General features: G+C 31.8%; 1 long non-coding RNA gene across 1 annotated transcript; it reads left to right on the top strand.

Annotated features, from left to right (window-relative positions):
• Positions 1 to 241: 241 nt before the first annotated feature.
• Positions 242 to 9,919, top strand: LOC112127097. Its single transcript, XR_002910399.1, has 2 exons — positions 242 to 329; positions 9,691 to 9,919. It is a non-coding gene; the product is annotated as an uncharacterized LOC112127097 (long non-coding RNA).
• Positions 9,920 to 10,589: the final 670 nt, after the last annotated feature.

Genomic DNA, 10,589 nt, shown 5'->3' with positions numbered 1-10,589 from the left:
ATTAATTTTTACCCTAACAAAATCAATTCCGTCCAGTGTTCGTACTTAATACCACCTGATAATTATTCTTAATTTTTAGTTGTTTCAGTATATAATAACATTTATTCAATTAGGCAGACGTTTGTATTTAAAAAAAACTTAGAACTTAAGGTATTTTAATAAACATATAATATTTAAAAGACATTATTCTTACACTGAACTAACTTAAGTAACACCATTAATTTTTCAGAAAAAAGAACACGAGCACAATTGATGTGGCAATACTGTCCAATACTGGCCAAAAAGAAGAACATATAGATGTATTTACAGAACGTTTACGTATAAATGAGGTATTGTAGTATTATAATTAGTTAATCATAATCACATTTGATAGTTAATTCTCTCAACCACTAGTACAAATCAATGGTTATCATGTTATTTAAAAAAATCTGTGGGAGAGAGGGAGAGAGAGGGAGAGGAAGAGGGAGAGGGAGGGAGAGGGAGAGAGAGGGGGAGAGAGGGGGAGAGAGAGGGAGGGAGAGAGAGAGAGAGAGAGAGAGGGTGAGAGGAAGAGGGAGAGGGAGAGAGAGAGAGAGAATTATATATGAAAACGCGAATGTTATTTACATTTTGCACTTTTATTTATTATCACATATGTAATGTATCTTTTTTTCTATCTCTTTGTTTCTTGCAGGAAGAATGTGTGAAAAAAAGGAAGGTGAGAAAGTGTGAAGGAGAAGATAGTGAGACAGAGAAGAAGAATAAAAAGAGAGGTACATAGATATGCAGAATTAGTCCCACGTTATATAAAGAAAAACAGAAAGAGTGAGAGGGTGAATAAAGAAGGCATTATTATTATTAAAAACTAAAGGATTGTACCTTTTTTTTGGTTGGAGTTTAACTTATTTTTCATTTAACACACAAATGTTTGAGCAGGTAAAACAAATTTTGATGGAGAATTTATTTCAATTGATGGTAACATGAAAACAATCAAACAAACTATTAGACAGTAAAAACATTCAAACAAACCATTAGACAGTAAAAACATTCAAACAAACCATTAGACAGTATTTTCTAGGTGCTATAAAGCGATTTAATGAATGATACGCTTTATTTTGTGTAAAAGCAAAAGGACAATATATGTTCCACACGTTGTGTCCTCCATTCTAGAAAACAAACCGTCAGCATTTTTTATTTGGATTAGAGAAATCGTTATATCCTTTCGATAAACACAGAATTTACTGCTTCGGTAGCGCATCTTGTTATCGATTGGTTCGACAGGGTAACCTCAGTAACCTCCCGCGTCGACCAAAACGTACACAGAATTGTACAAAAAATAGGGGAAAAAATCATACAGGTCAAAGTATTAAATATAACGTGGATAATTCAAACTTACGGTTGATCTACAGACGAGTTGTTTATCACAAACTGTACTCGGATTAGGCCGGTAACCTTCTCGAACGTGTTACCTTACGAACTTCCCTTTCCCTTTTCCTCTATTCCCCTTTTCTTCCCCATTTAATAAAAAAGCCATTGTTACAATGTGAAGGGGGCAATGGAAACGTTTATAGAATATAAATGGAAATAATTTAATTCAGTAATGCTGGGCATAACTGACATATTTTTCTTAAAATCTACTATTCCAAAATCTATAGTTATTGCTTAACTTCATAATTGTGTTAATTTTTATGCTTGTATTTTTTTTAAATCTTGACTGCATAAAATAGACTTAAAACAGGTCATACATTGTTGTTTGAATGAAGACATTCTGAATTTAGGTGTTTGATTTCAAAGTTAATAATTTTATAGTGTTTGATTAGAAATTAAAATGTACAAATAAGCTTTACTTATCTAATTTAACAAATATCAGTTAAACTTATTTATAAATTAAGTAATTAAATTACCTAAAAATTGAGTAAATTTTTGTTTTTTAAACTATTGAGCTATATTATAACAGGAAGAAACTATATTATTATATCTGTATTGCCAATTAAAATTACACTTTGTTAATATTTCCACCAATTATTTTTGCATTGGTGTGTAAAAACATATTCCGGTTGATTGTATATTACGATTATAAAAAATTGGGCCAATAAAAACAGCTGAAAAATCTCGTTTAACCTCTGTTAGAGATTCTAAATATTTTTATTATTCCGTATGTTAAATTGTTTGAAATATTGAAGATAACATTCTTGAATTCGTTGATGATAGGATAAATGTTAGTACAAATATCCACGAGAAAAAATAATGCTCTTTTATCTAGAAATTTTTTTAATATGACTCAATGAACCCAGAGATTGTCATAATGTTGAGTTCCATATATTAATATATGTATACTTTTCATCTCTACTGCACAATGTTTTTAAACCTTATTACGGATAGATTTGTTCTTAATGAATGTAAGATAGAAACGTATTGAACGGGGTTCAAAATACATCCGTCATTAAAAAAAAAAAAAAAGCACAAATACAAACAAGTATAATTAAGACAAGCAAACAATTATATTTACTGGAAATAACCCTACATCGGCATTGCCAAACTTTCATACACAAAAAAAAAAATATATATATATATATATAAAGAAAATGACTTTCACCAGCCTTACTCTATGGAACACACTAAGCAAATCTACCGAATTCCCAGCTGGTGCTAAGCCATCTTAATGGCCAGAGCCAACTTAATTATACTTAACAAATCGTAACAACCTCTAAAATCGGAAGAACATAATATTATTACAATGTTTTAACAAAACGACTATAATTGCGTTAAAATCGTTTTGATATAAAGTTTGTTTGGGCTTAATGCAACCTGTAGTTGGTGGCATTTTTTTCATTCTGAATACTTAAATAGTTAAGTTTTAACAATAAAGAGTTTAGAACAAACATCACCTAATGGCCTTACTCTTAAACCAACGATTCAAATAATTTCTTTAAAAGCAAAATGACCGAACTAATTATTAATTATAATTATCTAATTATAAATTGTCAAATTACAGTTTCCTGAACTACATGCTATGTTAGAATTCATATTGGTATTCACTGTTCGATCATGGGAATTCATATGACAAAAATAAATAATGAAAATTACTTTGTGACCATGATTATAATAATATCATGTCTATGAAAACTAATATTAAAATACCTCATTATTATACGTATTTATAGACATGACACACTGAAATTATAGCATTGCCGGTAATAAATTTCTGTCCAGCTTTAATGATTTTAAAAATGTTATGAAACCTAGCATGATTGTTAACGAACACTATTCTCTATATTTCTTTGATATAAGTGATCATAATTCATGTTACTTAAAATAACATGTGAGCTATAAATATTAAAAGATGAAAAAGAAAGATATTAAATAGACTGTTATCACTTCTATTAAACAAGAATGTAACCTAAATAATTATGTAAACGTAACCAAAAGAAAATCTGATATAATCAAAAAACATATGTTTAGTCTTGTGTTACTGTACCTCATTGTGTTAATAATGGGTCTCAAATTAAAATGGTTTTCTTTATTTATATAACATCTCTTGTCCTCAATACAAGGTTATGCTAGGATACGCTAAACAATAAAACTTGTAAAAATCTAAATTACTAATGTCAAATCTATTCTTTAGTAATATATACAAATAAATAAATAAAAATTATTCGATGAAAACTTCAATGTAATATTCACATTATGTGCTGTACAAGTTTGTTTTTTAAACCAACTATAACGGATTTAAAAACTCTCTTAAAGTAAGATTGTCGTGTTAGTTAAATTGCCACATGTTTACTATGAAGAAGGTTTCAAGAGGGTTACTCTCTCTACTAAACGTTTTCTGACACCAATTTCCTTCTTAATTGGACAAGTGTTAGTTCATAAAATGAAAATTAAACATCGACACATGGGTATTGGTTAAAACATTAAAATATGTCAATAAATCTACCAATACATAACTTATGAGAAGAATTATTAAGAAGAATTTTTACCTTTAAAGATGTGATAGGACTGTGTTTGCAGGGTGGGAGACGAATGTTGACAAGGAGCTGTGCTTCTTCGCCAGAAAGTCAGCCCGCCCCCTTTAGCCACAACTATAAAAACACAAAACAACATATCGCTCCCGTTTCTCCTCCGTCTCTTTCTCTCTTTGTATTTCGGTCTACGTCCGTCTGCATACCCCATACCCTTCCGGAGGGATATTTTACACCCTGCCGCCCTCCTCCGCACAGACACCGTTCGTCACGTCGTGTTAATACAGACATACACGGAGACACACGGAGGCTTTTGTATTATGGTAATTGCGAACACACGGACTTTACAGGGGGTTGTAAACCGACTTTTCCCCTGTCTCTACCTAACCATCCCACCTGCCTGATTTTATACACCGAGTCATGACTGTATATAAAAATAAGACTACAACCTTCCACCCTCCTCGCTCCAGGGAACAACCCGCTGGGAGATGGATTACTTGGTCATAAACCGCCCTTGTCCTTTCCGCCATATTTTCCAATTACTAAGTCTAGCACTTGCTATTTTCCTGTCTAGTTGATTTCTCTCTTTATGGCGATAGGCACCTCTGGAAATTATTTTCTAGAAAGTTTTTAAATATTTCTATATTCTGTAAAACGTTGGAATGTGTTAAAAATAAACAAGCGACAAGTGCAAAATTAGCAAAACTTAAAATAGCACACATATTAAGTAAAAAAGTAATAAACTTGCTGTCAATTTATTTTATCAAAGCATTGTTTAAACAAAAATAAACTTTTTTCTCTCTTATTTCATCTTTTATGAAAAGGATTAGTATTAGGTGATTAATTGTTAGCTAACCCTCTCTTTTTCACTCTCACTCCCTCCCTCTCTGTCTGTCTCTCTCTCTCTCCCTCCCTCTTCTCTCTCTCTATCTCTCTATCTCTCTATCTATCTATCTATCTATCTCTCTCTCTATCTCATTCTCTCTCTCTCCCTCTCTGCTACTCTCTCTCTCTATCTCTGTCTCTCCCCCCTCTTACTCTCTCTCTTTCCCCCCTCTCTCTCTCACTCTCTCTCTTAAGTAAAAAGTAATAAACTATTGTCAGTAACTTTATCAAAGCATTGTTTAAACAAAAATAAACTGTTTTTTTTTTTCATTTCATCTTTTATCTCAAAAGGAGTAGTAATTAGGTAATTAATTGTTACCTAACCCTCTATTTTTCAGTCTCTTTCTCTATATCTCACTTTCTTTCTCACTCACACTCTCTCTCTTACTCTCTCTCTCTCTCTCTCTTTTATTCCTTTCTTTCTAACATGGGCTAGTTATGTGTATTTATGTATTTCTCTATTACTACCTATCTATGCGTCTGTTTATCTCTCTCTTTCTCTCTTTCCCCCTCTCGCTCTCTCTCTCTCTCTTTCTTTGTTTTTCCTTTTCTTTCTAACATGGGACTTACATTCCCTATCTATCCATCTATCTCTACCTCTCTTTCTGTGGCTGTCACTCTCTCCCTATTTATCTGCCTGTCTATGTAACTATGTGTCTATCATATATTTCTATCTATTCAAACCTATCAATTTATACTTTTAGTTTTTTTCAATTTTTATCTATCTTTCTAGTTCTATACACACTATACATATCTATCCTTCTTTCTCATATACTTCTATATCTGTCTATTATGATTTATTTGGTTATCTTCATTTTCAGTAACAATCAATCCTTTCTTGCATTCTTATATTTTTTTATTAAATTCCAATCCTCTCAGTGCTGTAGTGTTTGTTTTCACTTCCCCTGTACTGCTAGACGAAACGTTGAAGGTTAATAGTAAACAATATCATCCGCATTTTCATATTTAAACAAGAAAATAATTTCATAATTTGAAGTTTGTTTTTTAAGTCAATCCTCTCGGAAAGTCCGACCAGGTTTGTAATTTAAGCTTTCAAGTTGTTAAGCCCCACAGTTATAATGAAATATGGGCTGTACTTACGAACAGACTCGTTGATTTAAGAACAAACTAAGCTATTTGTAGACATTGTTGTTCCTTAAAAATAACTTATACCGTTGGTAACATAATGATAGTTTGATTTTTATTGAGGCGACTGGACGAGCAAAGAGGACGGAAGAATAATTTATAGGCGATTTACTACCGCTTCTTCAGGTTCACCATTACTAGAGGTGGACTTCATTTATTTGTAAGGTCTGTCAAAGAGAACTCTTCTTTCTAAAACAGTAATTTAAAATAGACACCGCAGCCTATGTAATGGAAAGCATATTAAAGTAACACTGCATTAATTTAGAATGTCTACTATTTTAAATGAAACTACGCAACCGCTGAAATTCAAGTTCAATGGTGTAAACTTGAATTCCCCATCTGATAGGGCTTTGGTTTATTAATACATTCTTTAATTTTGAGATAATTGCCAGTTTGATGTCTGAACTACACGTTTTATATTTCAGCAGTGCCAAATGATCTACCCGGTTAATTCAGTCTGGTAAATCTACACGTCATGACTGGAAATTATATTTATTTACCACGACTTCATATGGTGATCACGTTGGCCTCCTTTGTATTCAAATATTCCCAGGAAAAAGACTTTCTGGGGGAGTAAAGGTGCCGTTTTTGCCGGTCGGCCTCTCACTCTCTCCCAGGTAACGATTGATTCAAACGAAATTATCCCGCTGGCCGGCTTAAGTGGATTTTCAGTTTTGAAAATGGGGCTAATGAGGGAAAGTTCTGAGGTGTTAAAACCAAATCGTTTTCTAAATTCCCCTTTTATATGGAGGCTGTCGTCTAATCTGTCGGGTCAGGCTGGAGTGTTCAAGACGACTTTTTAATATTCATAGGAATCCATACTCCCTCCAGGATCTGATGCTCACAAGGTTTTTAAAAAACCCGAGAGGAGATTATTTCATGTGAAAAAACAGCCAGTTGACCAATTATCTGGGAAAATTAAAATGGAAAACATACTTGGTAAGGATATGTGTGAATTTTGGGCAAAGCTGGTATTGTATATACGCAGGGGCTAACGTCCTTAGTTGGAAAAGATAACACCTTGGAAAATCATTGTGATTTATTGAAAATTCAAAGATTCTAAAGTTTATTCTTTTATAATTATGGCAAATTCGTCATTAGTGCAAACCCCGATGATTATTGACAATTAACCCTACTACCTTTTACAACAATTTAAGCTAAACAATGAAAAGATATTTTAAAGCACGAGATGCGAACTATAATTTTTATTCTTTTATAGAAAGTTAACAATTTTGATATCCTTAGCGTTCTGTTAACTCGTCCCAGAAAGGTCTCAGTTCCAACAAGGAATTTGGAAGCAAGTAGCAAGCAATTTTCCGCGATAAAATCAACATTTTCCAAATTAAATTAGAACTATAACAGGGCAAAGTTGGACTCGTTATTGCTGGTATTATTTCAAGGAAATTATCGCAGTATTGACAAGTAATACTATGCTAAATAAGATAATGTTTGTCAGATAATGTTCTTAGATGCATGATCCTCTTATTGATTTTTTTTTTTTTTTTCAGTTTAAATCTTCAGAGAAAAGTCTCAACATCAAAAGAGAACAACTATGAATGATAAATAACACTTGTAAACAGTCATAATTTCCATACTCAATAATGCCTTTAATTATTTATGTATGTATTATTATTATTTACTTCCTCTTTCAACCAGTGGAGTTTTTCAAAATTATCACATCTTTGTGATTTTCGGAAAACATCGGGACATTTAAGAAAAAAACTGATTTTCCGAATAAGTTGTATTCAGGGTTTTTTGTACTACAAAAAATAGATTATTAACTTTGTTCCTTGATTTTAAAGAAAGCATTGTATTTCAATAGATAGGAATTTTCTCGCCTGTAAATTGGTTATTTTTGTGGTTTTGTAAAGTAGTGACAAACAGTCAAATTTTTTGTTTTTTCTAGTTTTTGGCCATTTTTGTACAGTGTGATCACTCATCGTCTTTTCACCAATTTCAGAGTCAATTAATTTACTGTCGTATTTTATAATTTAGAAATAACGTTTCGAACGACAGTGTTAATAATCTAAATCGGCATGTGCAAATCGATGGAAATATATGATTCCGTTTCACGAGGACTTTATCGCCGCCGGTACTTCGATACTTAACCTTCTTTTGTTTTATGTTGAACCTTGTGTAGACAAACCATTCCGGAACCAGAGTGACGTAACAATAAACTATAAGAACTAATTATTTTCGGAAGCCATTTAAGTGTGGTCTACCTGCACTGGGTCAGAAGAATAGATGATCTGAAAGATCAAAGGTCTGTTTCCAACCTCAATAAATTCTCTAATGACTCGGCCAATTACTGGGCAAAAACGGCTTGCCCCATTTTTAAATTCTGGCACAACTTTCAATTATTTTTTAAAGAAAAAAATTAACATTTAAAATTAACGCACATTACATGATACATCTCACAACTAATGAAGCAATTCAGAGCTTGCGAACTTTTATTTATGTACATCTTATAGAAGTTATCCATTTTCTTATGTGTATATTACTTCAAAAATCGTTTAAACTTGATATTTTCGACAATGTACTGATCAACCAAGTAAATTAAATTATCACAAGCTATATTAATATTTAACAATTTAGTTCATCTCAGTTTGACTAATCTATTATCTATTCACTTGTCGATAATAAGTAAATTATTGAGAATAAACAAATTGTGCGTGTAAAGGGTTATTTTTCGGATCAAATATCCAGGGTTTTGGAATAACGTCAGCAATTTTCTTTTACCAGGACGACCGGTTTCTGAAATGTCAACGCTTCACAATCTGGTTAAGCCAGATTACATTTTTTTACAAACCTGTCGCAGTTTAAAACTTTTTTTTTCTATCATGTAGTAGGTACAAAAGTATTATGACTAAAAATTATTTCCGCCTATTATAAATCATATTGTCTTAAAGTTCGTTATTTGATCACCAATTGAAGACAGTCAATTCAAGAGATGTCTTTAATACAATAATTTTGAAAATTACCCATACCCATTGTATCTCCCAGTAAAATATTAATTATTTAAAGACTCTTTGGTTATTATTTTTTTTTTAAATTCAACAACCTAAGTGAATTTATTGTTGTACAGTTGGTATTTATCCAACTACATAGATTTTCATTTAAAGAAGTCTTTTAAAAGAATAAGCTGTATGCTTTGTATATACATTTCGTAGAACGTCTAAGGTGAAAATCATAGACAATGGCTAAATATTAAATGAGAATAATGTTGAAAACTTTACTTTATATTTTACGTGAATGCCAGATTTCCATCCATGGTTTTCATGGACTTTTATCGGTTTTGGCCTCTTCGATTATATCTCAAATTGAGACGTTTCATGATTATATTGGCTGTAGTAAGTTCCTTTCCTTTTAAATAATTTTCTGAACCAATGCAAATGTTCTACAGGTTTTCCAGCCGTTACGTATAAAGTATGTTTTTATGAGATCAAAATCTTCTAATCCTATTATTTATTTATGCATTAATTCCAAGTTTTTAACAATTCAATTAAAAATGTGAGTAGTATTGCCAATCAGATTATTTGATGTTTTAAACGGCAAAAAACACATGAAAAATATCTAGTTCTGGCGTTTAGAATGGTTTTTTTTTCATAATTTAAACTTAGAGTTATGCCGTCTAATTGCCCACACGTGGCAAATACAGCCAGCAAAATAAAATTAATTATTCCAGTGATAATTATAGTTTAAAAACTATTTTTCACAGAATAGAGGCGCGGCCGTTGGAGAAGGCAGATGTTCAGCTAAGATGGCCGAGAAGAGAAGCATGGAAGCCGCCCAATGGCCCCCGCTCGCTACCTGCTCACCCACTCGACGAAACTTGGCGACACTCATCCACATAACTTTCTCAATTTTAAATCAACCAGCCAAGAAATTAAACCAAAGGATATTTCAGGATTATCTTGTACTTTGTATTTTACGGATAAATTTTTTTTTCAACAATTCCATGCGGTTTTTTTTAAAGAAAATTCATTACTTATTTGAACATTTATTTGTACGCTCGGGAATTTACACCCATCATCAGGATTTTTATCATTTTTAAAAGACGTAAGTATGACAAAAGAATTAGTATTTTACATCCTCTAATTATAAAGCTTACATTAAAGTAGGTATATAGGTTACGAAGAAATATGTGCGAAAAATAAAAGAATTAAACTATTCTACTTAATGTCAAAACCAGTGATCCGCATGCATCATAAAAATAAATCGTGTGTGTTGTGTTGTGTTGTGTTAGGCAAGCTGTAGAATATCATTCGTCATTTATTGTAGAAGTCATTTAAGAACGAATCCACATACCTTTCTCAATTTTAAAACATACAGCCAAGAAATTCAACCAAAGCATATTTCAGGATTAGCTTGACTTTTGTGTTTTACAAGCGGCTTTGTCTTGGAAAGTGTAATGCAATGTGTAATAATATAAATGTTTTTTAATTTCATGGAAATTTTTAAGAAGAATTTGTCTATTTTAATTTTTTTAAACAACTCTATGCGGGTTTTTTCCAAGTAAATTCATTACTTATTTAAACATTTATTTGGACGTTCGAAAATTTACACCCATCATCAGCATTTTTATCATTTTTAAAAATATAAATATAACAAAGGCAT

Source organism: Cimex lectularius, unplaced genomic scaffold, assembly GCF_000648675.2.
Source record: "Cimex lectularius strain Harlan isolate CLEC.00 unplaced genomic scaffold, Clec_2.1 scaffold18, whole genome shotgun sequence".
NCBI lineage: Eukaryota > Metazoa > Arthropoda > Insecta > Hemiptera > Cimicidae > Cimex > Cimex lectularius.
Note: the sequence above shows the minus strand (reverse complement) of the source record. Positions and strands in the feature narration are given on the sequence as shown.